Source organism: Panthera onca, chromosome D1 (genome assembly GCF_046562875.1).
Source record: "Panthera onca isolate mPanOnc1 chromosome D1, mPanOnc1 haplotype 2, whole genome shotgun sequence".
Classification (NCBI taxonomy): domain Eukaryota; kingdom Metazoa; phylum Chordata; class Mammalia; order Carnivora; family Felidae; genus Panthera; species Panthera onca.
The window spans coordinates 60,664,046-60,690,973 of record NC_138348.1 but is presented as its reverse complement, the minus strand read 5'-3'; the positions used below and the strand labels follow the sequence as shown (position 1 = coordinate 60,690,973).

Below are 26,928 nucleotides of genomic sequence, written 5' to 3'. Positions count from 1 at the left end.
GGCAATTAATAAGTGGCAAATGGTATAATTAAAAATCTGATGATTAACTCAGTCACAAGTAAATCCACTTTTATATGGTGGATTTTTGAAAAGGGAATGGAGAGATAAGGGAATTAGCATTTACTGAATATGAACTACCTACCATGGCGTAAACTGCTTGCTTTACAATGCTCTATATTATTAGAGACCTCCCACCATCTTTTGAGGTGGGTTATCTACATTTCCATTTTAAACAGGAGGAAGCTAAGGCTTAGAAAGCTTAAGTAACTTGACCAAGGAACTACAGCTAGTAAGTGGTGGGCTGGAGTTTGAATACTGAGCTCTCTAACTACAAAACCACCACACTGTGGGCCTCACACGGGAATCCTTAGGACAGTTGAAGCAACATCACGGTCGCTTCGGGCCATGTGTCTGAAATGAACACTTTTATTTTATCATTCTATTTTTAAAGTAATGCCCAACTCAGGGTGTGAAATCATGACCCTGAGATCAAGAGTCTCATGCTCTAGGGACTGAGCCAGCCAGGCGCCCCTGAACACTGTTTTAAATTAAATTAAATTTTCTTTTCAAGCTTTCAAACCTAAACCCCTCATTCTCTCTGCTGTATTTTTTAAATTAAGTTTACAAAGTGACTGCTTTGTTATTGTTTTCTATAGAAGTCAAATTTCCTGTCAATACTTTTCCATTATAAACTTGGACACATGACAAAGTATATGGAAATCAATAGCAGTAATTTGGGCATTCATCAGTTTCCCTCTAGAATTAGTTCTTTGATTATACTTCTTTTAATGGATAAATCATTGTGATCATATGAAAGAAAATTTTTAAGAAAATAAAAAAAGATTACCCCAAATCTCATATCCTAATACAACTACTTCCATTCTAATTCATACCCATGTGTGTGTGTGTGTGTGTGTGTGTATATTTCAATTGTAAGTCCTTAATAAATGTAGGCTATTATAACTCCAGATGTTATATATATATATATATATATATATATATATATTTTTTTTTTTTTTTTTTTTTTTTTTTTTTTTTTTTCTTCACTCAACCTTACTTAGAATCATTTACCCATGTTTCTATGTAGTTTTCCTAACGGTCCCATTTAATAGCTGTCTAATAGTTTATCAAATTTCAGTCTATTTTTAAGGCCTTTAAAAAATGTTTTTAATGTTTATTTTTGAGAGAGAGAGAGAGAGAGAGAGAGACAGACAGACAGAACATGAGCAGGGGAGGGGCAGAGAGAGAGGGAGACGCAGAATTGAAGAGGCTCCAGACTCTGAGCTATCAGCACAGAGCCCTACGTGAGGCTCAAATTCACAAACCGTGAGATCATGACCTGAGCCACCCAGGCACACCAATTTTAAGGCCTTTAGAAATGAAGTTCAGGGATTACTAACAAGATATATTCTCTCTCTCTTTAATTCATTATTTAAGCAATCTGCTTAACCATGACTTTCACTTTTTTTGTTGTATCCATTTAATGTATTATGACCTCAAGAAGACAAGGGGTAAAAAAGAAAAAAAAAAAGAAAAGAGGACAGGGAAATATTTTTGTAGTCAGCAGGACATTTTCTTTTTGGTCTTAGAGGGTTTTGGTCAAAATCAGGTTTGCAATATTGGTATCACAGGAGAATGGTCATGAGTTTAATTGGTGTATGTTTCTTCTCAAGTCCTTAGTGTCCTGATCCATTCCCCTGCTGACTGAAGCCCTCAGCGGTAGCTTCTGAAAACCTATTTAGGCTTTCATGAGTCAGTTAACTCTTCAAGGCTTTGCTTTGTGGAACAGGTACTTCTTGGTAACTGCTTCTTATTCTTTCAGTGCCTGCTATCTCTGGCAGCAAGCCAAGTAATGAAGACCACCATTTGGTTGCTGGGTTTTGGTTTGTGTGTGAGTGCATGCATGCAATCTTAATTGTATCTTCCTGCAATCCCCTTTTCTTCAGTTTAAAGGTCGTCAGAGCCATCAGGAGAGAGACATAAATGTGATCAAAGTTAGAGTTTTTTCCAGCCTATACTGCAGGGTCCTGATGATCTCTAAGGTTTCTACTTGGAAAGGGGAGCTACTTTGACCATTTGACAGTCACCAGATGTCTATGAGGCCTGTCGAGGGGATGGGTCTCTCTAGTTATGCTTCTAGATCTGAAGACGAATTTTCTCTTGGTTTTAAGTAGGAGTTTAGACAGAGGAGAAGAAGACAAAATGTTGGATATGTTCATGCAAAGAGCTTCATCAAAATAGAAGAAATATTAAGAAATTGCAAACAAATGATAAAATGTTTCCTTTTATCTTTTTTTATATTTTTATTTTTTTCTTTTATCTTTTTAAAAAATATTTATTTATTCTTGAGAGAGAGAGAGTACAGGTGGGGAAAGGGCAGAGAGAGAGGGGGACAGAGGATCCAAAGAGGGTTTTGCACTAATAACATCGAGCCCAATGTGGGGCTTGAAGTCATGAACCGCGAAATCAGGACCAGAGCCCAAGTCAGACGGTCAACTGACTGAGCCACCCGGGTTCCCTTAATGTTTCCTTTTATCTTAAAACAAGCAGAATTCTTTCTGGATTGATTCATGCTAAACACTTCAGCCAGATGGAACTTCAGTAGGCTGTTGATATTTATGGATTTAGCATTCAAGGTTGATCTTCCTTGAGTAAAAGGAAGTCATATATCATTTTGCTGAGATCCAAATTGCATCCTGTGCACTTGGATATGGACACGAAGAAACGAATTATTTAGTTGGTATGTAACCTCGCTGATGGTCCATCTCTCACATTACGTAATGGCTTTGTAGTTATGTACTCAGTATTATGTATGAATTTTGTGGGTGAAAATGTATAATATAGTGGTATATGACTCTTTGGGGATTCTCAAAGTTTTTGGATATATCCTTCAAAACTGTCAAAGTCTATCATTTTACAATTATACTATTATTTCCTGGCTCTTTGCCTTTGGTTTTTTACTCCTCTAGTCTGCCTATCTTTCCCCATGGCCAACTATTAAAATTATGCCTAACAGGGGCGCCTGGGTGACTCAGTTGGTTAAGCATCCAACTTTGGCTCAGGTCATAATCTTGTGGTCTGTGGGTTCAAGCCTTGCATTGGGTTCTTCTGTGCTGACATCTCAGAGCCTGGAGTCTGCTTCGGGTTCTGTATCTCCCTCTCTCTCTGCCCTTCCCCCACTCGTGCTCTGTCTCTCTCTCTCTCAAAAATAAATATTTAAAAAATTAAAAAATAAAATTATATCTAACAAATGTATAGCCCCTCTCAGTGAAGTATTTCCTGATTATTTTCCATTAATATAATCTCTCCCTCCTTTGATCTTCTTAGAATTTTATTTGTACCTTTTCTTGGTACAAATAAAATTTGTATTTTTTAAATTTGATATGACCTTGGATAATAATGACCTGTGTACTTCATTATATTTATGCCTCTGAGACTATATCATTTTCAGGGTACATCCGAGTCTTATTAATCTGAGAAGCCCCCCGCCCCCAGCAACTGCTCTATTTCCATAAAGCTCAGCACATTGTCCTCCTCATGACAGGGGCCAATAGATATTTGTTGGGTTGAATTGGGGTAAAGGCTGTTGTAGACTTTCTGTTATAGCAAAGGAAATAGACATCTTATGGATGATAGTTTTTTGCTGGATGTTGCCAGTACTTTTGATAGTGACCTAATAAATAAAACCATATTGCTATGTTCTTTTGATAACCTAACCTGGGGAAATATGTGAGCTCAACAGCTGCTGTAATATTAATGTTTAATATCATTTTCATCTTCTAATTTGACAGTTTTCTACCTGGTCCTGTTTTCCCTTTCTCATATCTAATTGTTATTCATGCCTCCTTTTTATTCCCTTTCTCATTACATCATGTTGAATTCTCAGAAAAATAGAACACATGTTTTAAGGATCCAAGTCCAAATGAAGAGTTGACTTAAATAGACTTTCTCCTATTCAATTTACCAATTTAGCATCTGTATCTTAGTGCAGTTTCTCTAGATTATAAAGCCTGGGGTCAAGATTAAAGTGCTGATTCTTGTGTTTATGTGTGGGAGGGGTACGTATAAGCTCAGGAGAGTAAAAATAAAGGAGAAAGTCAAACAGTTCAGTGTGATGTGTTACCATGATGACACTACTTTCAACAAGCCATGATAAGAAACAGCAGGTGACTTCAGTAGATTCCTTGAGCCACAGAGCTTCTCTGCCATGGCCATAGGGAGAGATCCCAACCTTGATGTAGTCTGCAGAAGGGGAAAATGAGAAAAATGATCTGTCTACCTCACTTCCATCTCTAATGATAGATTTGTCAAGATTTCCCTACAAGAAGCTAACTCTCTTGTACTTTTATGCAACTTCTATGGTGCATTACCTGGTCCATTGACACCAGCTACAGAAGCAAGATTTCATGCTCTGTGGTATGACATTTCATCTTGTCTGAGAGTGAGGAGAAACCAGTGCAGATGAGAGGTTGTGCAGGTCATGCAGTTCTGGGGCTTCTATTCTGACTCCAGGGAACCCAGCAGAGGCAGCAGCAGCCCAGCAGGTGAGAGGTGCCTTTGGGAAGAAGGAAGCAGACGAGGGGAGTAAAGTTGTGTGGCATACATAGCCCACTTCTTCCTTCTTCCATCTCTTAAAATGAGTCATTGTTTGTGGTTTCGTTTTCAGTCTTCTTGTGTTCTCACACTACAATTAACTGTTTTCTACACACTAGTAATCACCAAGTTGATATTTATAGCCCAGATCTTTCTGCTCCAGATCCATGTATATGATGACTTACCTGTCAATACGTGGGTGTTCCACTCAGGACCTGAGGATGTCAGGAGTTCATCCTTTATCCTCTCCTCCAACTCCTACCAAACCCGCTTTTCTTCCTGTAGCCCTGTCTTGATAAATGTCACCAAGCCAAGAACCTAGCAGTTCTCCTAAATTCCTTTCTTCACTTCAGATTTCATACCCAAGGAGCTAATATTGATCTTTTTTTTAAACACCTCTCAGAACCAGACCTCTTCTCTGTTTTCACTACTGTTGTTTTATTTGAGAACTGTAATTGCTTCCTAAATATCCTCTCGGCCTTTGACCTTGTCTCTTTTCAATCCATTTTCCAAACTAAACCTGCAGTTATAATTTTAAAAGGCAAATCACCATGACCAAACAGGGCTTAATCCATGGATATAAGAAAAGTTCAGTGGTAAAAGTTACCTGTTTATATAATTTATGAAATCAATGTAAAATAGATTATGTATTGATCAATGATTTCAAGGAGAAAAATCATATGATCATCTTAACACAATGCTAAAAAGTTTGATAAAAATCAACATAAATTTTTGGTTTAAGAAAATCTTAATTAACATGTTAATATGTTAAGGAATATTGCTCTCAAACCAACAGCATATTATACCTAATAATAAAACATTACAAGCATTTCCATTAAAGGTAATAATTTGACTGTCATTACCATTATTTAAGATTATTCTGAAGTGTCAATCGATGCAATAATGAGAAAAAGAGGTGAGGGAGGTATAAATACTTGATAGTAACAGACAAAATTATCATTATTTGAAGATTGTATGGTTCCTTGAAAAACTGTTAAAATGAACAAGAGAGTTCAGAAAATTTGGCAATTATTATTATTTTTTAGTTTAATTTTTTATTTTTAAAAATTTACATCCAAATTAGTTAGCATATAGTGCAACAATGATTTCAGGAGTAGATTCCTTAATGCCCCTTACCCTATTAGCCCATCCCCCCTCCCACAACCCCTCCAGTAACCCTCAGTTTGTTCTCCACATTTATGAGTCTCTTCTGTTTTGTCCCCCCCCCCCACCGTTTTTATATTATTTTTGTTTCCCTTCCCTTATGTTCATCTGTTTTGTCTCTTAAAATCCTCATAGGAGTGAAGTCATGTGATTTTTGTCTTTCTCTGACTGACTAATTTCACTTAGCATAATACCCTCCAGTTCCATCCACATAGTTGCAAATGGCAAGATTTCATTCTTTTTGATTGCCGAGTAATAACCCATTGTGTGTGTGTGTGTGTGTGTGTGTGTGTGTGTGTGTGTATGTGTGTGTGTGTGTGTGTGTGTGTGTGTGTGTATATATATATATATATATATATATATATATATATATATACACCACATCTTCTTTATCCATTTATCCATCGATGGACATGGACATTTGGGCTCTTTCCATACTTTGGCTATTGTTGATAGTGCTGCTATAAACATGGGGGTGTATGTGTCCCTTTGAAACAGCACACCTGTATCCCGTGGATAAATGCCTAGTAGTGCAATTGTGCTAGGTTGTAGGGTAGTTCTATTTTTAATTTTTGGGGGAACCTCCATACTGTTTTCCAGAGTACCTGCACCAGCTTGCAAGAAAATTCGGCAATTATGACAGAAATATTTAAAAACTAATACATATATCAGCAATAATTAGTTAAGAAAAACAATGGAATGAAGAACCCATATATCATGGTAATAAAAAAATCAAAGCACCTAGTAATAAACTTAATTATAAATATGCATATCTATAAAACTTTACCATGAATCTAAAAGGAGATTTGAATAAAAGGAGAGACATTATACTGTGTTGGAAGATTTAATATTGTAAAGATATTAATTTTCTTCAGGCTAAGCCTATTATTAACAAAATCCCAATAAAAATAACTTTTTATTTATTTATTTATTTATTTATTTTTTAAAGTTTTATTTATTTTTGAGACAGGGAGAGACAGAGCATGAACAGGGGAGAGTCAGAGAGAGGGAGACACAGAATCCGAAACAGGCTCCAGGCTCTGAGCTGTCAGCACAGAGCCCTACTCGGGGCTCGAACCCACAGACCGCGAGATCATGACCTGAGCTGAAGTCAGCCGCTTAACCGACTGAGCCACACAGGTGCCCCAAAAATAACTTTCTTTTTAATGTGAAAGAAATCTATTTAAAAATTTATTTTGAAAAATGTTTGCACTAGTTTTCAGTGAGTCAGAATGCTCTACTGCCTTTTCCTTAAGAAAGGATTGAAGTCCTCCCCTGGTCTGCACCCTTCCTCCCCTGGGGGTCCTAGCTTGTGTTTGCATGACTCCCCAGCTCCCAGGATCATGCTTTGAGAGGGACACAGTGGCTGTAAACCTCGGGGGTAACTCTCCAGTCATGATGCAGACTTTAGAATGTCCTGTTTAAGATACAAAGTAAATGTTTTGAACCAAAACAAAAGAGAGAGAAGAAAAAGGGAAAAAGTAAGAAAGTCAAGCCCATCTTTAGGAAAATAATGCCAAAAAAGTCTTTTCCTACCAGATATTAAGGTGAACCAGCCAGATACAATAATTAAAACATCACTAGCTAAAAAGCACACTTCAGAAATGCATCTAAATACATGTAAGGATTTAGTACATTAAAAAGCCTGTGCCTCCTCCTATCGGTGGGGGATGTTAAGATAACTGTATCATTATGAAAACAAATCCAAATTCACAGTACATGAAGAAAAATTCCAGAAGGATTAAAAATTGTAATTTAAGAAGGAGAAAGTACAGGTGAATGTCAACAAAACTTCAGAGTAAGGAATGACTTTCTAAACATGAGACTAAAAGCAGAGCTCATAAAGGATGATAGATGTGGTTGTATAAAAATGTGAGTCTTTTACAGCAAAATTCACCATAAACTAAATTAAAAGACAGATGGTATAGGAAATATCCTTATTTTTAAAAAAATTTACATCCAAGTTAGTTAGCATATAGTGCAACAATGATTTCAGGAGTAGATTCCTTAATGCCCCTTACCATTTAGCCCACCCCCCCCCCCACAACCCCTCTAGTAACCCTCTGTTTGTTCTTCATATTTAAGAGTCTCTTATGTTTTTGTCTCCCTCCCTGTTTTTTATATTATTTTTGTTTCACTTCCCTTATGTTCCTCTGTTTTGTATCTTAAATTCCTCATAGGAGTGAAGTCATATGATATTTGTCTTTCTCCAACTGACTAATTTCACTTACCATAATACCCTCTAGTTCCATCCACATAGTTGCAAATGGCAAGATTTCATTCTTCTTGATTGCAGAGTAATACTCCATTGTGCATATATATATATATATGTATATACACACATATACCACATCTTCTTTATCCATTCATCCATCGATGGACATTTGGGCTCTTTCCATACTTTGGCTATTGTTGATAGTGGTGCTATAAACATTGGGGTGCATGTGCCCTTTCGAAACAGCATATCTGTATCCCTTGGATGCCTAGTAGTGCAATTGCTGGGTGGTAGGGTAGTTCTATTTTTAGTTTTTTGAGGAACCTCCATACTGTTTTCCTGAGTGGTCGCACCAGTTTGCATTCCCACCAGCTGTGCAAAAGTGATCATCTCTCTCCGCATCCTTGCCAACATCTGTTGTTGCCTGAGTTGTTAACATTAGCCATTCTGACAGGTGTAAGGTGGTATCTCATTGTGGTTTTGATATGTATTTCCCTGATGATGGGTGATGTGGAGCATTTTTTCATGTGTCGGTTGGCCATCTGGATGTTTTCTTTGGAGAAGTGTCTATTCATGTCATTTGCCCATTTCTTCACTGGATTCTTTGTTTTTTGGGTGTTGAGTTTGATAAGTGCTTTATAGATTTTGGATACTAACCCTTTATCAGATATGTCGTTTGCAAATATCTTTTCCCATTCCATCGGTTTCCTTTTAGTTTTGCTGATTGTTTCCTTTGCTGTGCCAAAGTTTTTATTTTGACGAGGTCCCAATAGTTCATTTTTGCTTTTGTTTCCCTTGCCTTTGGAGACAAGTTGAGTAAGAGTTGCTGCGGCCAAGGTCAAAAGGTTTTTCCTGCTTTCTCCTCTAGGATTTTGATGGCTTCTTGTCTTACATTTAGGTCTTTCATCCATTTTAAGTTTATTTTTGTGTATGGTGTAAGAAAGTGGTCCAGGTTCATTTTTCTGCATGTTGCTGTCCAGTTTTCCCAGCACCACTTGCTGAAGAGACTGTCTTTATTCCATTGGATATTCTTTCCTGCTTTGTCAAAGATTAGTTGGCCATACGTTTGTGGGTTCATTTCTGGGTTCTCTATTCTGTTCCATTGATCTGAGTGCCTGTTTTTGTGCCATATAGGAAATATCCTTAACCAAAGGTTCATATCCTTAACATTCAAAGAACCTCCAAATCAATAAGTGAAAAATGAAACTGTATAATTGACCACAAAAGGTATTTTACACAAGAAAAATAAACCTCAAATGGCTAATAAACTAAAAAAGTTCAACTCTACTATTAGTCAAAGAAATGAAAATTAAAACCACACACAAAAAAATAAGGATAAATATATGCACTATTAACAAGGGTTAATAGATTCAAGCACTTTCAAACATTACTGGGTTCATCAACTCATACAGTCCTTGTAGAGGATATGTAAAATCCATAAGGCAATGCTACTACTAGGAATGTATAACAAAGAAATAATTAAGGGTACATATCCATGTATATAATAAGGATATATATGCCCTTAATAATCTTTAATATATAACAGGGCACTGTCTATAATAATAAAGCATTGGAAACAACTTAAGTGTCCAAAAATAAGGAATGTATGCAGCCATTTCAAACAATATAGAAGAATAGGAACAACAACAAAAAAAAAAAACCTAAGGAAAGATATTTAAGATAAGAAAGTGATAATGGAAATGCAGCCAGTAGGGAGAAAGTATTAGCTGGACAACCTGGCACTAGAGTTCTGATAGGGAGGGACTGTTTTGACTTAGCAGAATAGCTTAGGAGCTCTTTGCAGTTTGGAGCAAAGCAAAAAGAGCCTTGAATTCCCTTGTGCAAAAGGGAAAGGGAATTGGAAATGAGTGCTTTCGAGTCTACATCTAGAGGAGATTGAAAAAGATAGGAAGGGAGGGAAGCTGGCAGCTTGTCCTGTCATAGTACCACATGGAGGGATGGCCTATGATAAGAATGACTAAGGGACTCAGAACTCCTCTCTGAAACTCAGTTTCAAGTTGTTCTCCAAGTTGTGCTTCAATACAAGCTATCCTCTGTTTGCCCCCAAATCTTTTAAAAATATTTGCTAATATACCACCTTGTTTAGGCCATATTTGGAGGAAAGAAGGGATTGGAGAAGTGTAGAATGGACAATGTGCCCAAGAGGTGAAATAAGAGGCAAAGATCAGGCAGAAAATCAGTGCTAGAGGTTGTCAAAGAGAGCAAACCCCCACCTCGATCTGTAACCTCCCCAGAATTCTCAGAGATATTGGAAGGGAGTTGAGTTCCATGTCATTCATAGGATAGGGGTTTGAGCAGAATTCTTTTACATCTCAAAAGTTGGGGAGGGGAGACTCCAGAAGGTTAGAGGACCCTGTAAAGTACATGGAAGATCGGGGTGGGAAAATTCACACACACTCACACACGCAAAAACTGCTGAGAAGGATACACAGCCTACAAAATGGTGCTGAGATTATCAGCAATATTTATTTTCCTCTTTTAGTCATCTGTATTCTGATTCTTCTGTAATGAATCCATATTACTTGTGTAATTTTTAGAAATAAAAATGTACTGAGGTAGAGAGCTGATTGGTGGTAGCCAGGGCTGGGGAGAGGGGGCAATGGGGAGTGCCTGCTTAATGGCTATGGGTTTCCTGTTGGGTGATGAAAGAGTTTTAGATCTAACAGAAGTAGTGGTTGTATGACACTGTGAATGTGCCAAATGCCACTGAGTTGTTCACTTTAAAAAGATTAATTTTATGTGACGTGAATTTGACTTAAATAGAGAAAAAAGAAAAAACATCTATAGAGGCAAAAATATACAACATGAATCAGACTCTGTCACTCTTCTGCTTAAAATCCTTCAGGGACATCCTAACTCTTTAACATGGCAGACAAGGCTCTTCCTGCCCTGGCCCTGCCCCTGCTCCACCACAGCCACCCTTCCCCATCAACCTTACTCTCTAGCCATGCAAAACTGTGTGCACTTCTCTGAAGGAACCTATTCTTTCCTGCCTCCATGCCTTTGTATGGGTTTTCTTTTCCTGGAATGCCCTTCCCCTAGTTACTTTCCACTCATCCTTCAAAACTCAACATCTCCTTTGAGAAGATTTCCCTGATTCCATAGTCAGGGAGTGCCTCCTCCCTGTAACCCAAGAACCTTTGGGACATTGCCCAGTTTTTTTTAAGTTTATTTATTTATTTTGCGGGGGAGAGGGAGGGACAGAGAGAGGGGGAGAAAAAGAAAGAATCCCAAGCAGGCTCCACACTGTCAGCACAGAGCCTGACTCCAGGCTTGAACTCACAAACCGTGAGATCATGACCTGAGCCAAAATCAAGAGTCAGATGCTTAACCAACTGAGCCATCCCGGGGCCCCATGGGCCATTTCCCAATTTCATCGGTGTAGGGGACTGTGAACCCTTGAAGGACAGGGCCTGAGACTTTCCTCTCTTTAGCCTCAGAACCTGGCACAGGACAGAAGCTATGATAAATGTGAAATGAATAAGAACAGACTTAGTCATTGAAAGTGACCCTAGGCATGAAATTGAAAATGATCTAGAGATGTTTAACTGGCTTACTGTGACATTTGTCACAGAAGAATGGGAGATCTTTTCGTTTTCTTCTTACTTTTTATGAATTATTTAGGAATTGAAGCATAGATCAAAATTCCAAATAAAATGTCAATATAAATAGCAAAATGGTCCCAGATGGGGCTTAGACGCTTGCAGAATACCGGTGGTCTCAGGAAAATAAAACTTAATTATTCAAAAAAGCTAAAATAAAATACAGTAGAAACTTAATTACTTTCACAAAATACAAAAACAAGAAAAACTCATGATGGGTAGTAGAGAAAAGATTTTTTTTGATACCTTTCTCCAAAACTAAAACATAGTATTGCTATCTTAGGATTTTTGTTAAAAAATACCTAAGTCTTACAGGATTTTAAGTGACTCTAAACCCCTAATGAAATAATGGGTCTAGGCAAAAACCATCAATGGGTGCTAATTTTATTAGGTGGAAGGTTGATGTGGAATTTCATAATGTATGTGTCAGGCTGACACCGCTGAACCCCTGTTCAACCTTAGCATTATTGAAAGTGGGACAGCCAGACACTAACTGCCTCCTAATAAATGCAGTAGGAAGTATACATCACCACTTTAGAAAAAATCTTGCCCAAAGGATAGAAACTGATTTAATGTCTTGAATCACCAGTTTGTGAGAAATATAAAGGATAGAGAAGCCTGTTAAACGACACCATAAAGATCTAAGAAATCAAATCAAGAAGGTGGGAAATTCTACAAGACAAAGGACTCCATTTCTTCAATAAATGAGTCATAGTAAGCAAGAGAAGAGGGAAACCATAGATTCAAGGAGATAAAGATTCAACTGATATAAATTTGAATAACCAACAAGAAGATATTTTTGAGACAATCTGGGAAAATTTACATTGATTGGATATTGATAGTATTTTATAAAATAATTTTTTGTTGTTTATTTTTGAGATAGCATGAGCAGGGGAAGGGCAGGGAGAGAGAAAGAGAGGGACAGAGGATCCAAAGCAGGCTCTGCACTGGCAATAACAAGCCCAATGTGGGGCTTCAGCCCCAGAACCGTGAGGTCATCACTTGAGCTGAAGTCGGACGCTCAACTGACTAAGCCACTCAGATGCCCTGGCTATTGATAATATTAAGGAATGATTGTTAACTTTATGTGTGATAATGATATTTATCACATCATCATGTTTTTAAAAACTTTCTTATTTTTAGAGATTGAAGTATTTATGGTGAGATGATATGATGTCTTGAATTGGCATTAAAAAGATTCCTAAAAAATATATGTTGGGGGTAGATGAAACAATGACACAGAATATTAATAATTGTTGCTTCTGGATGATAATGAGCACATGGATTCATTATACTATCCTTCCCCCTTTTGTGTATTAAAGAATAAACTTAACATTCAGCATCCATGTGGCACTGTTAATAAGCCCATCTACTGAGTCAGGACTATGTCATACTAAATGGCATTGTTGGACCAAAGGGAATGTCTTGGACCTTGAAGTAAAAAAACCCTGGGTTCAAATCCTAGCTCTGCTACTTACTAGCCCTGTCACCTTGAGCAAATTATTCACTTCTCAGAATTTGCTTGCTCATCTGTAAAGGGGGATAATATTACCTACTTCAGAAAGTTGGAGGAGCAAGTAAGATGATATATAAAGTGTCTAGCACTCGCCCAGCTCAGAATAAACACTCTGTAAGTGTTAACTACCTTGTATTAATCCAGCTATTTATTTCCTTTCTTGTTTTCTGAAACATAAATTTAAATAATTCCAAAGTTGATGAAGTGAAAAGTGAAATCCCCCCAATTTCACTCTCCAGAGGAAGGAACTACCATTGACAGTTTGTTGCTGGTTTCTCTCCAGACTTTTTCTTTATATCTGTAAATATATAAAAGTACATTCATCCCTATACATATGGTGTGGGTTATTTTTAAACAAAAATGAAATCATGTATTACATATTGTTCTGCAATTTACTTTTTCCACATTGCAATATTCAGCGTGTCTTTTTGTCAGTTCATGTGGCTCTGTACATGTGATTCCGTAAGTAATGCCGTTCATATGCATTTGCTCCCAGGTGTGAGCATTCCTGTGAACTAGAATCCTACAGCAGAATTGTTAGGTCAAGGGCACGTGTAGTATATCTATCTTCATAGTACCCAAAATGGTTCTACTGCCCCTCCACAACTTATTGACTTACTTTCATATTAAGACCTATTGTCTATACATTTTTAAGTTGCATGCTGGGAGATACTGCCCTTACTGGTACCACTTATTTCTCAACAGGCACTGAAAATGTTTCAGAGGATAAATGTGTTGGATTAGCAAAAATCAGCCTCATGGAAAATAGCCGGGCTCCATTCTGCTATTTGTTCCCGTTAGAGGATAATGTGCTGCATGCTGTTTTCAAGGCTGAATGTAGCGGTGGATTGGATAAAATAAATGGGAGTCCTAGTTTTCTTTGTGAAAAGCCAGTGAAGATTATGTGAGGCAGGATCCTGAAAGAAAGCAGGGAATAAAAGCTCCTCTCAAAAGAGGTCCCAGCGGATGGCAGCTGTGAAAAGGTGGATGAGTAAAGAAAGAGGAAGTAAATCCTGCCTCAGTTCCCTGGGAAGTTCAAGATCACACTTTTCCCTTCCGTTGTTCTAGTGACTTAGGACAATTCTAGAGAAAGATGGTTTTGAGAAGAGAAGAAATCCAAATGGAATTCAATTTGGTCTTACTTATGTAAGAGCACCTGTCATGTGGTGTACAATAGTCCCAGGCAGAACTCCCAAGAAAGACCACTTTGTAAACCATCCTGCTGCTGTGGGGAGGTCAACAATTGTCCTTTGTCCGTGCAGCCCTCCCACCACCCCGCTATGGAATTGCTGGTCCAAACCGCTGCAGTAAGGTTTGGGCGAGGAGAAATTATTCCATTGTCTTTTAGAAATTAGATCAATAAGAGTGATGTCATTCATGATTTCCTTGGGTTCTGGCTGTTCCTGGTGTAGGAAATCATGTGCTGCCCCTTTGCTGCATATATTTCTCTAGATCCACAGGCAATATGGGCACATAGAAAATGACCCCATGTCAAGTGAAAATCTAAAGTTCCAAAAATCTTAACTTTTTTTTTTTAGGTGAAGTAAAATCAACATTTAGTATAGTGATTTCTAAAATAATACATGTAAAAACAAATAAGTAAATGTCTTAGTCTCTTTTGGACCTGGGGATAGTTTTTAAATCTAGGTTATTAATTCAATAAAACATGGATTTGTATTTGACCTTTAAAACATTTTTTCTCTTTGATTTCTTTTTTAGCCCTGGATCAAAGTCTTCTGCCGATCCATAGACAGGCGACCACAACAAATAACCAGTTTGCAAGTGAGTTTTAACATAGATATCTCCTTGATTTTTCTTTGACAGTTACCTTTAATTATTTCAGTAAATATTTAATGTCCCAGGTATACCGTCCTAGGTGCTAAGGATAAAACAGAAGAAAACAACAAAAATTCTTGCCCTTGAGGGTTTACATGCTAGTGGGGGAAGCTTCATTCATTCATTCATTTACTCATTTGTTGAACAAGTGTTTGTTGATTTTTTTTTTAGTGTTTACTTTTATTTATTTTTTGAGACAGAGAGAGCAAGTGTGTATGCAAGTGGGAGAAAGGCAGAGAGAGAGAGAGATGGAGAGAGAGAATCCCAACCTGACTCCACACTCAGTGCAGAGCCTAATATGAGGCTCAATCTCACAACCGTGAGATCACGACCTGAGCTGAACTCAAGAGTCAGATGCTTAATTGACTGAGCCACCCAGGCGCCCCACATTCATTGATCTTCTAATATGACTAAAGCCTTAGGCCACACATTGTGCCTAAGCAGGATTTTATCTCTGCCCTCAGAATACAGTGGGAAAAATAAGACATGTGTGCATTTTTCCCTGCTGCTCCCCATATACAAAGAGTACGGAAGAGTGGTTCAAAGATGGTTTCTCAGAGGTGACAAGTCAGATGATACTGGAAGAACAAACTGATGAGGGGAAAAGACAGTCCAGGTGATGAGTAGTGATGAGACAGAGTGGGCCACAAGGTCCAGGACAGCTGAGGAGGTCAATGAATGCTGTTTAATGAATGACTGAAACTCCTCCAGGGGAACGTGAACTCTGAGAGGCAAGAGTTCTGGGAACTGCAAGTCCTTTCCTGTGGCTGGAATTTAAAGTGTGTAGGGATGACGGGCAGGAGATAGGGCTTGGGGAAAGAGGCAGGGTCTGGATGTGAGGTAGGCCTGGCTAAGGAGTTTTGTTCCGATGACAATTAGAAAATTCGTGGGGGGGTGCCTGGGTGGCTCAGTCAGTTATGTGTCCAACTTTGGCTCAGGTCAAGATCTCGTGGTCCGTGGATTCAAGCCCCACATTGGGCTCTGTGCTGACAGCTCAAAGCTTGGAGCCTGCTTCAGATTCTGTGTCTCTCTCTTTTTCTGCCTCTCCCCCACTTGTGGTCTGTCTCTCTCTCTCTCTCTCAAAAATAAATAAATGTTTTTTAAAAAACTTAAAGAAAAAAAGAAAATTCATGGATCATTTTAAATAGCATTATGACATGGTCTGGTTGTGTTTTATTCTTTTCTTAAGAAAAGTGTATTTTTAAAGCTTTATTTTTAAACAGCATTTTAAAAAATGATATATGTCTATTTTAGATGAACCTTTAGGGACTTTTTGTGTGAGCAATGATTTCATTATACTATTTCTGTAACTGGTACATTGCACATCTCTTTCTGTATCACAGTGGAAGAACCTTTCTCTCTCATTGGATTTGACACACAGAAGGCTCTCAGCAAAGATTTGCTGTTGTGAAAATTCCACTCATGCTGGCAAGGGGCAGCTGGCTTAGATGAGGCCATGATCTGCCCCAAATATGCCACCCTGAGACACTGAAGCTTCGCCACCTATCTGGGAATATTTAACAATTCCTTACTGCCACGTCATTGCCACTATATATATATTTTTTATCTCTTTCTAAAATTTTTACCATGGGAAAATTCAAATATTAATGTATAGGAAAGTAGAAAGGATAATATAATACACCCTCATGTTCCCATCACCCAACATCAACAATTAACAACTCATAGCAGCCCATCTCATCTCATTTATATCCTTATCTCTCCCTGACCACTGCATTATTTTGAAGTAAATCCCAGACATCATATCTTTTCCTACGTGTCTCTAAAAGATAAGAACTTCTTTAGAAACATATCCACAATTATTACAACTAACAAAATAATTATTCTTTATTGTCATCAAATATACAGTATTCAAATTCCAATTGTCTCTCTTTTATTTAAATTGGCTTATGGAATCATGATCTGCACAAGGTCCACGTTTGTATGGAGTGGTGTTTCCTAAGCCTCTTTCAATCAACAGATTCCCCTCTTCCTTCCTTCCTTCCTTCCTTCCTTCCTTCCTTCACCTTGCTAGCTGTTTATTTAACCTTAGGCTAAGTTGGAAACAACACTTTAAGGGTGCCATTTTCCTTCCTGCTCCCGTCATTCTTTTTTTTTTAACCCCTGACAATTTTTGAGATAAAGAATTGTATCCCATTATTGCAAAATATTCTTTGAATTCGCAAAGTATATCTAATGTTGCCTGGTTGTTTCTAGCCTGCCAGCTTTATTCAAGTGCCAAGTGCATACTGATCATGCCATATACACAAGTGAATTCTAGAAAATATAATGTTGAACATATTTTTAGAAAGGGAAAATGTTATCTAAACAGAAAAACAGTGGAGGATATCACAAAGAAAAATATCAATAGTGGGGTGACTGGGTGGCTTAGTTGGTTAAACTTCCAACTCTTGGTCATGATCTTGTGGTTTATAAGATCAAGCCCCACGTCATGCTCTGTGCTGACAGTGTGGGGTCTGCTTGGGATTCTCTCTCTGCTCCTCCCCTGCTTGCTTGCTCTCTTTCTCTAAATAAAAAAATAAACAAACACTTTAAAAAGAAAAATATCAATAGAATTAAATATATGCTAAATTAGAATTTTTTGGCCAACAAACACAAAATGGAAGGACAAATGATGAGCTGAGGGGATAGTTGCCCTCTATGAGAGATATCAAGTTTGTAGCCTTAAACCATGTGATTGGGTCCAAATGGGTCCACTTACAAGATTACCCCAAATCCTGATTCTCTAGATCCCATCTTCCAGATTATCTGAAAGTTATGTTTTTCCATCCCCCCTCAGGATCCCCTGCCCCAATTATTCACTTGAGAAGCCTTAGGGTTGAGGGTGGGATTCTTACATTTAGTCCCTTTGTTCTATCTGTTGGTCTCACCATCCTGCTGCCCTATGGACCCCAGGAGCTATGCTGGGCCTCTGCTGACCTCATCTCTACCACCTGTTCCTTCCCTCCAGCAATCAGGAAAACACCCTTTACTTCTTATGACTGATGATTTTCAAAGGAGTTTCCTGCAGAAGAGCTGCAGGGCCCCTAATGACCCAGTTCTTTTCATTATGCCATAGTCCCTTCTCCCAGAACTCACAAGCACGGTTGAAGTCAGAGGATGATCAGGCCCCTGTGGTACCTAAAACGTACCTAGCCTGACTCCCAGCATCTGCTGCATAAAGTATTTCCTGGCTACAAGGAAGGAAGCGGATGCTGACAGATTAAGCAGAAAAGGAGTCTGTTCAAAGAACATTGGGCCGCTCGTAAAATTGTTGCAAAGACTGGAGGAAACAATCTTCGAAGAAAATCACCCAAAACCATGCAGCTCAACTGGCCTAATGAGAAAACTAAGGATGTTGCCCCATCACCACTCAGCAACTACCTGCTGCCAAGAGCTCAGTTTGACTGTCACCACTGCTGCCAAAGGCATCTAGCTTCTTCTGCATCAGGAACTCAACCTTACAGACCGTCCTGTCCCCCCAACCACATGGCTCTGCTGCCACCCTCGCCAGCAAGAGGAATGCATTATTCATCTTTTCCCCCTCCAAGCCCCCTTCCCCACCAGAATCCCACACAAGTGCATCTGACTGGAGGAGCGCAAGTCACATTCCTGTGTTCTTGCTGCAAAAGAGCAGGAGAGGGAAGGAAGATTCTGTCTTCTCACTTGGTGGAACTCAAAAGGGAAAATCCTGCTAACATCAGAAGGGTATTCAAAAGGTGCTTGGTACCCAAAGACCAGGACAGATGTCCACCAGGATGAATGACTTAGGCTGGGTATGATGGGGTGGTTTCTCTGAGATAGAGTGGTCTTACATTTACTGATTAAAATATGGACTGGGTTAAACATGAAATGACATGCAAGGTTATTCATGGAGGCATTATTTGTAATAACAAAAGATTGGAAACTTTTGTTTCCAAAAGATTGGAAAGATTCTGCAAATACATTATGTATTTCTTACATTAGAATCATATAGATGTGTTTTACACATTCAAAACATTAAATTGAAAATGAACTCATATGATTTTAAGACAAACTGAAACAGTGTACCTGTTTATCAAGTTAATGATGTAGCTGCATAGAGAAGACAATTATTTGAAATGATTTCAAGTGATACTACAATATAGTATATTTGTTGTATGTACATTGTGGAATATATTTTAAGGGTAAAAAAATCTAATGCTTCATTCTATAGTTACATTGCTAGTAGTAGTCTTTGTGTTAGCATTTTGAAACTATTTTTATATAGTATAGTATATAGCAATAAATAATTATGTTAATGTTATTAGGAACCAAGATTTACAGTGTAAGAGAAGTAAAATGTAAAATCAAAGCATTAATGTAAATATTAATGTTAAATTTGAATTAGAAATGTAATATTAGGAATAATTAGAAATAACAGTAGAAATATTAAAAATTTGATATTAGAAATATGGTTTTTATTTTTTTCAAAAATATATCCTATTTCTGTGCTTTTCAGAAGGGCCTAGAAGGATTAAAAACCCATGGACAATGAACAACCTGTGGTGTCCAGATTGTGGTCCCTAAATAACCTTTCCCATTTAAAGGACCCGGGACTTCTTGGATGGCTGATTCCAAGTCTGGGACAGTACATGTACAAGATGAGGCAGGAACACCTTGCTGAGCCAAAACCTGTGAAGTTATCAAAGATTGGTGGGTTATATGGAAAGAACTCAAGAGCCCACAAGAAGGGGCCCCAATTGACCAAAAATGGGATAATTTAAGAATCTAAAAAAGTAGTGGTTGAATTTTATGGGAATACATAGAATATATAAAAGCCTACTGAGTTCGTGGGGGAGGAAGAGCGCCAAAACAGACAAATTAACAAACTAGGTCACAATTCTTACTTTGAAAAATGGCAACTTAAGGGACAAGAGTAAGCATTATGCTGCCTTTCCAATTAAATCTACATCCCAGGGTGACCAAATAGCTCTCTGAGGGCTATCGATGAGGAAGAGTTCTTCTTTACAGACAATTCCCAGCCAATAAGTGCAGAAGGAATGATGGAATTAGAAAGACCATCACTTTGCAATCCTAATGATATAACTGATTAAGGCAAAGATCAATAATGGATGAAAGCATTGGATGAAAAGCTTATGGAGAACTTTACAATGGAGAGATCTGGCTGACATCACCTGAATCTGCTGATCAATCTTTAGCAAGAGTAGGACAGCCAGATAACATGCACTTCTTGAGATGTCCCTTATGGAAAAAAAAAAGAACGTGAATCCAATAGGGCTTTTAGAACTAACCTCCGCTTACGTGAAATAAAGGAGGTAGAGGCTCAGATTTAAGTGCTGCTGCGAGGACATGAATGGATAAACTCAAAATATGAGATGTTCTTTTTTTTTTTTTTTTTTTTTTTAGAGAGAGACAGAGCATGAGCTGGGAGGGGCAGAGAGAGAGGGAGACACAGAAGCCAAAACAGGCTCCAGTCTCCAGGCTGCCAGCACAGGGCCTGATGCAGGGCTCAAACCCACGAACTGTGAGATAATGACCTGAGCCAAAGCCAGATACTTAGCTGACCGAGCCACTGAGGTGCCACCAGAATATGAGATTCCATAAAACAACTGAACATCAAGTCAATGGCATGAAGAAAAAAATGGTGGGGCAAAGTGGAGAGAGACTATTCTAAATTTTAAGACACTCGAACATAACCATCAAATGCAATGTGTGGACCTCATCTGGATCCTGAGTCTAAAAAAACCAACAATAACGAAGATATTTCTTCAGTATCAGAGAACTGTGAAAATGGTCTAAGAATTAGATGATATCAAGGAATTGTTACTTTTGTTAGGTGTGTTACTGACATCATGGTTATATAAGAAAATATTCGTATATTTTAGAGATGCAAAGTGAAACATCGATAGACAAAATTACATGAGGTCTGGGACTTGCTTTAAATTTTTTTTTAATGTTTTATTTAGTTTTGAGAGAGCGAGAGAGAGAATAAGTGGGAGGGGGCAGAGAGAGAGGGAGACACAGAATCTGCAAAGCAGGCTCCAGGCTCTGAGCTGTCAGCACAGAGCCCGATGTGGGGCTCAAACTCATGAACCCGAGATCATGATCTGAGCCAAAGTTGGACGCTTAACCGACTGAGCCACACAGGCGCCCCTAGGATTTGCTTTAAAAATGGTTCCACAGTGGGGAACCTGGCTGGCTCAGTTGGAAGAGCATGCAACCCTTGCTCTCAGGGCTGAGACTTCAAGCCACACATTGTGCATGGAGCCTACTTTATTTAAAAAAATTTGTTTTTAATTTATTTTGAGAGAGACAGAGAGAAGGTGTGTGGGGGAGGAGCAGAGAGAGAGAGGAAGAAAGAGAATCCCAAGCAGCTCCGCGAGGTCAGTGTGCAGAGCATGACACAGGGTTTGAACCCACAAAACAGATCATGACCAGAGTCAGTCGCTCAACCAATGGAACCATCCAGGCCCCCATAGGGCCTAATTTAAATAAATAAAAAAACAAACAAATAAAATGCTTCTGCAGAAAAAGGAGAAGGATAGACAAAGAAAGTGTTGTCAAATCCTAATTACTGCTGAATCTGAGTAATGGGTATATACTATTCTTTTTAATTTTTTTTTTTTTTTGAAATTTTCCATAGTGAAAAGATAATGGAGACAGGCAAAATAGAAATCAATTCAGCCTGATCTTTGTATACCAATGGAGCACATACATGGAAAAAGTTATGGCAAAAGAGATTGACTTGCGGTCACTATCAGAGTGAAGGGGGAGTCACAAGCACCTGTGATGTCAGCGATCATGCCTTGAATGATGTGACCTTGGCAGGAGGACGGGCTGTTGGTGGGTTTAACAATTCTTTCTCACGTCTCCTTTTTCCTAACACCTGAGGTGGCATCTCAGCACATCCAAGTAGAGTACAGAGCAGTGTGCAATGTTCTTTTGCATCCAAAAAATGCTAATCACACTTGATATCTTTGCTAATTCACTGGGGAATAATTTTGGGTTCCATAAGTACATCTCAAGATTTAAATGGAACTGGGAAGAATTTAACAAGCATGTTGATTCTGTACGGATTGCCCCTCACCCCACCTCTCCTGACACTTCCTCTGTGACCATCCTGTTTGAGTAAGGGTGCTGGGTGAGGGAAGAAGAAACATTTTTTTTAGAGGAAGGATTACAAAGTTGGGGATGCAACCACAGCCAAGTGTATGACCACTCTGCATTCCAGAATGTGGGGCAGGTGGATATCATCAATTGATCAGCCCTCTTGCCCACTGGACTCGGCTTCTTGCCACACTACTCCAGGCAGCACCATATGGATGAAGTCTTCCTACTTGAAACGTCTTCAGACTGAATTGTAAAGCATTTGCCTCGCTGCTTTTTAATTTCTACAGTGGAACAAACAAGAAGAAAAATATCTTGAATAGAAACTCAAGGAATTTGGATTAGATTAGATGTGAAGAACAGCCTCACGCGAGGAAGCTGAAATGTGGAATAATTACGGCACTTAGAAAGATTATGGTACTTTTTCTAAAACATCTATTAAAACTGGACAGATTCTAATTGTCTGGGATGGTCCAGGAATGATGAAGTTGACAACATGTTGTCTTTTGGCCTGTGTCAGGGCATCTAGCATTTTTGCCTGCCCAGCATCTTTTTCCCATCCTCCTTCTAACAGAAAATTCTTTCCTTTAGAGAAATGTACGTTTGGGAAGGAGCTGCTGCTTCCCTTCTACATTTGGTTTTAACTGTGCCCGAAGCAAGATTCAGTCCTGGAGAATTTAAATGTGAGCAACAGGGGTGCCTGGCTGTCTTAGTGGGTAAAGTGTGTGACTCTTGATCTTAGGGTTGTAAGTTCAAGCCTTATGTTGGGTATAGAGATTACTTAAAAATATAATCTTAAAAAAATAGATAGATACATAGAGAAATAAGTAAATAAGAACAACAATAAATTGCCTCCTCCTTCCCCTTAGTTTGGATTGTGCTAATGTCATTTCCAAGGAAAGAAAGTCTTGATTAGCATGGCATGTGAGATGCTTCATTCATTCCATTAACATTTATTAAGCTGTTGCAGTCTTTTTGACACCCTGGATATACAGAAAGGAAAGACAACCTTTGTTTCCAGGTGTTCACAGTTAAAGAGACAGTTACGATACAGTAGTTATATAATAGATGACATAGTACTTAATAGTTCCAAGCACTATTTTAAACATTTTGCATATACTAACATTAAATTCTTACAACAACCCTTTGAGATAGGTTCTGTTACTTTTTTCGTTTTTGACACAGGGAAAGTGAGGCACAGAGAGGTTAAAGGAAATTGCCCACATTTACCCAGTTCAGGAGCTGAAGATCTGGGATTTAAACCAGGGTAGCCTGGCTTTTAACCACCACATTCTAGAGCTTTATTATCCCTAAGGATCAATGTTGGAATTATCCTGGAGAAAAATCAATAATAATGGCTACCATTCAGTAAGTGCTTCCTATGTACCCAGGTGCATTTCTGCCTTAACACATGAAGGCTTTTGAAAGATTTAATGCAGCAAAGATTAGGAGCCTCAGGGAACTGAGGCTCAGAGAGGTTAAGTGACTTGCAGAGATCACCCAGCGAAATGGCAAAGGGTGAATTTGGTCCGCTCATGTTCACTTACAAAGCCTTTGCTCTTTCTGTCACATTTCCCTCAAGGACCTTACCTTCCAGCTTTTCCACCAGAGGACGCTGTTCCCGGTCTGCACGTGGTCATCTTCTTGTAGCTTCACATGGTGAGGAGAGAGAGGAAGCAAGCCCTATCTTGTCTCTTCTTATCTCAGATGCTTATGACTCGCTGCCAGTGACTGGGAAAGAGAATCTACACTGGGAATCCTCTAACATCAGAGAGTAGGTCATATTTTGCTCCCAACAGTACTCTTATAATTTGCGTATATACCTTGCAACCTGACTCCTGAGAATATATCTGCTCAGTGGGGGAGAGATTAAGAAGCTCTGTGTAAGTGTTCCTTTGGGAAAATAAAAAGGATGTTATTTATTTATTATTGTGGCAGCCATTCAAATGTTGAAGGAGGAGAAACTTGCTTTTGTTCTGCTTCCTGCCTTCAGGCCAAACATGTGAATAAGGCTCTTGGATAAGGTATGTGTCAGGTGCCCTGAAGACCAAGTGCCTATTTCATTAGAAGACCAGGCATTGGAGGCGGTATTTTGGTGGGAGATTTTCTGTGATCCACAGTAGGCACTTTTGTCTAGTAAAACCACCCCCAATATAGAAGAGGCTCTGATGCACCTTCATGGAACTAACTCGGGATTAACTTCCAGAAAATTTATCAGCTAAGGCACGTGGGAACTCCTGCATGCAAAAGTTTATGGGTGCTTACTAAGCACTTTAGGTAGATCAACTAATTAAGTCCTTACAACAACACCATTTACAAGTGAGAAAAATGTGGCACGAGGAAAAGAAAGAAATGCCAATGGAGTTATAGATGTTTATCAGGAGGCAGTGATGGTTGCTAACAAACCCATTTCTTCTAGGCACATATGGTATCATTTAATTAAATAAAGTGTAAAGCTGTGAAATAGAAGTGTAGAAAGTTGAAATATTATTTCTATGAAAACTACGTTGAATGTTTTGGGAAGACATGAGAAAGGTGTTCCCTCCAAAAGCGCTATTGAATTAGGTATGAGCAAGACCACGCTCTTTCCTGTCTCCATGACTGTGCCTGTCACAGCTGATTAGAAGGTCTTTCTCACCTTTTCCTCCTCCGAATGCATCCTCCAGGATGACCTCTTCTTCTTCTTCTTCTTCTTTTTTTTTTTGTTTAAACAACAGAAATTTATTTTTCACAGTTCAGGAGACTGAGAAGTCCAAGACCAAGGTGCTGGCTGACTTTGCTCATAGTGAAGACCCTGTTCCTGATCTGCACATGGTCGTCTTCTTGTAGCTTCACATGGTGAGGAGGGAGAGGAAGCAAGCCCTCTCTTGTCTCTTCTTATAAAGACGCTCATCTTAAAGAAGATGTGGTATTACTCGCCAATCAAAAAGAATGAAATCTTGCCTTTTGCAACTACATGGATGGAACTGGAGGGTATTATGCTAAGTGAAATTAGTCAGAGAAAGACAAATATCATATGACTTCACTCATATGAGGACTTTAAGAGACAAAACAGATGAACGTAAGGGAAGGGAAACAAAAATAATATAAAAACAGGGAGGGGACAAAACAGAAGAGACCCATAAATATGGAGAACAAACTGAGGGTTACTGGAGGGGTTGTGGGAGGGGGGATGGGCTAAATGGGTAAGGGGCACTAAGGAATCTACTCCTGAAATCATTGTTGCACTATATGCTAACTAATTTGAACGTAAATTTAAAAAAAAAATTTTTTTTAATTAAAAAAAAAAAGAAAGACGCTCATCTTATCGTGAGGGCCCCACCCTGACAACCTAATTCCTTCCCAAAGCCTCCATCTCTAAATATCATCACATTGGTGATTAGGGGTTCAATGATTTTGGGGGTACATAAACCCAATAGTATAGGTCAAAATAAACTTGGCAACTGAAGTCAAGTCATTGCAAAGTCTTTATATAGTTATTGTCTCAGTCACCAGGTCACTTTTAACAGCTCTCTCCCCATGCCACACTAGGATAGTGAATTGACCATTTAACCCTTTGATGACTGAAGAAATGTTGTAGGCCTTTACCTCCTCACTTTATTCTTCCTCTCACCATGTCCATTGCTTCCTTTCACCCACATGCCACCCCTCTACCAAAACCCTTGATTCTGAAACCTCATATGGCATTTAAGTTTCACTCCAAAATGAAAATTCTCTAAAAAACTTCTTTGTATTCTGTCATTTGAGGTCCTGCCCTTTCTCACTGTCCTCCAAGATGACCTCTTCTAAGAAGCCTTCTCTGGTAGCCTGAGTTTTACCAGTTTGGCTACTCATAATGGCAAGTTACTTACTCTCTCTGAGTCTTGGGAGTCTGCATCACTGAAATGGAGATAAGATTATCTACCTTGCAGGTCTGCCATGGAGATTAAGTGAGATGATGCTTGTAAAGTTACTCAACAAATGGTAATCATTGTGATGTGCTTGGTCCCATGCTAGGGGCTACAGAGCAGATGAACGAGACAGCCCCTTCCGCAAGAAGCTGCAGATGAGCACATGACTGTCTGCCTGCTTTTGGCTTCAATTGCCCTGTAGTGAGCTGAAGCAGATTTTCACAAATATAAATGAAGACTTTTCTAGATGTTTTTAGACACCGACACCATTATGTCATCCAAGTTCTCAGTTAGCATTTGAATAATGCATCCTGAAGGCCTGAAGGGCATCACCACAGAGCCTTTCCAGATATGACTTTCTTATACTTCCTCACAAAATGATTTGTCCTGATGCTTAAAGGGCCATCAGAATGGCTTTAAGGGAAATAGGTTGTGATTCATGGAAACCACATGGAGAAGACTCTGGAATCTTTTCTCGCTGAGTTCAAATCATGGCTCTACTGGCTATTTGACCCCAGAACAGTTATACAATGGCTCTGAGTATCAATTTTCTCATCAGAAAAGTGGGAATAATAATTCTTATTTCATAAGAGGGTAAACAAGCAGACTGAGATGAAGCGTCAAGTGTTCGGTACAGTGCTTGGCAGATAGTCCATACGTAATTCATGTTAGTTTCCTAATAGGTGAATTTAAGTAGGTAGGAATGTAGTGGGCGCACATCTAAACTGTGAGCTGAGTGACTTCAAGCAGACCTTCTTCAGTGGTTTCTTTGTGCCACTGTCACAATAGTCTGAGCAGCCCATGGGTCTGACTTTGCACTTGGTCTCTTTCCAGTTTTCCAGTAGAAATGACTAATAATCAAATTATTATTCCATTATTTAAGTTGTGGGTTTCTCTTGAGTGAGGTAATCAGCTTCTGGGAGCCTCCATTTCTCTGTTTATAGCAGCTTGCAGATGCAAGGGCCTTGCAAGAAACAATGAAAGGAATAGAACTAATGAAATGCA

The 26,928-nt window shown here is 38.8% G+C and overlaps 2 long non-coding RNA genes across 13 annotated transcripts in view; one reads left to right on the top strand and one right to left on the bottom strand.

The window, feature by feature from the left end:
- Positions 1-25,890, top strand: part of LOC144612916 (uncharacterized) — a 38,504-nt gene extending 12,614 nt beyond the window's left edge. For 6 of the 12 annotated variants that reach the window (XR_013550108.2, XR_013550109.2, XR_013550105.2 and 3 more), the window contains 4 exons: positions 14,831-14,893; positions 22,625-22,716; positions 23,616-23,807; positions 24,768-25,890. This is a non-coding gene — a long non-coding RNA (uncharacterized LOC144612916). Of the gene's footprint in view, positions 1-14,830; positions 14,894-22,624; positions 22,717-23,615; positions 24,709-24,767 lie in introns of those variants that run through there. The other 6 variants (XR_013550107.2, XR_013550101.2, XR_013550099.2 and 3 more) reach the window with 4 other exon arrangements.
- Positions 4,058-25,966, bottom strand: LOC144612917 (uncharacterized). Its single transcript, XR_013550111.2, has 3 exons — positions 25,885-25,966; positions 4,371-4,555; positions 4,058-4,242 (listed from the first exon to the last, which is right to left on the bottom strand). It is a non-coding gene; the product is annotated as an uncharacterized LOC144612917 (long non-coding RNA).
- Positions 25,967-26,928: the final 962 nt, after the last annotated feature.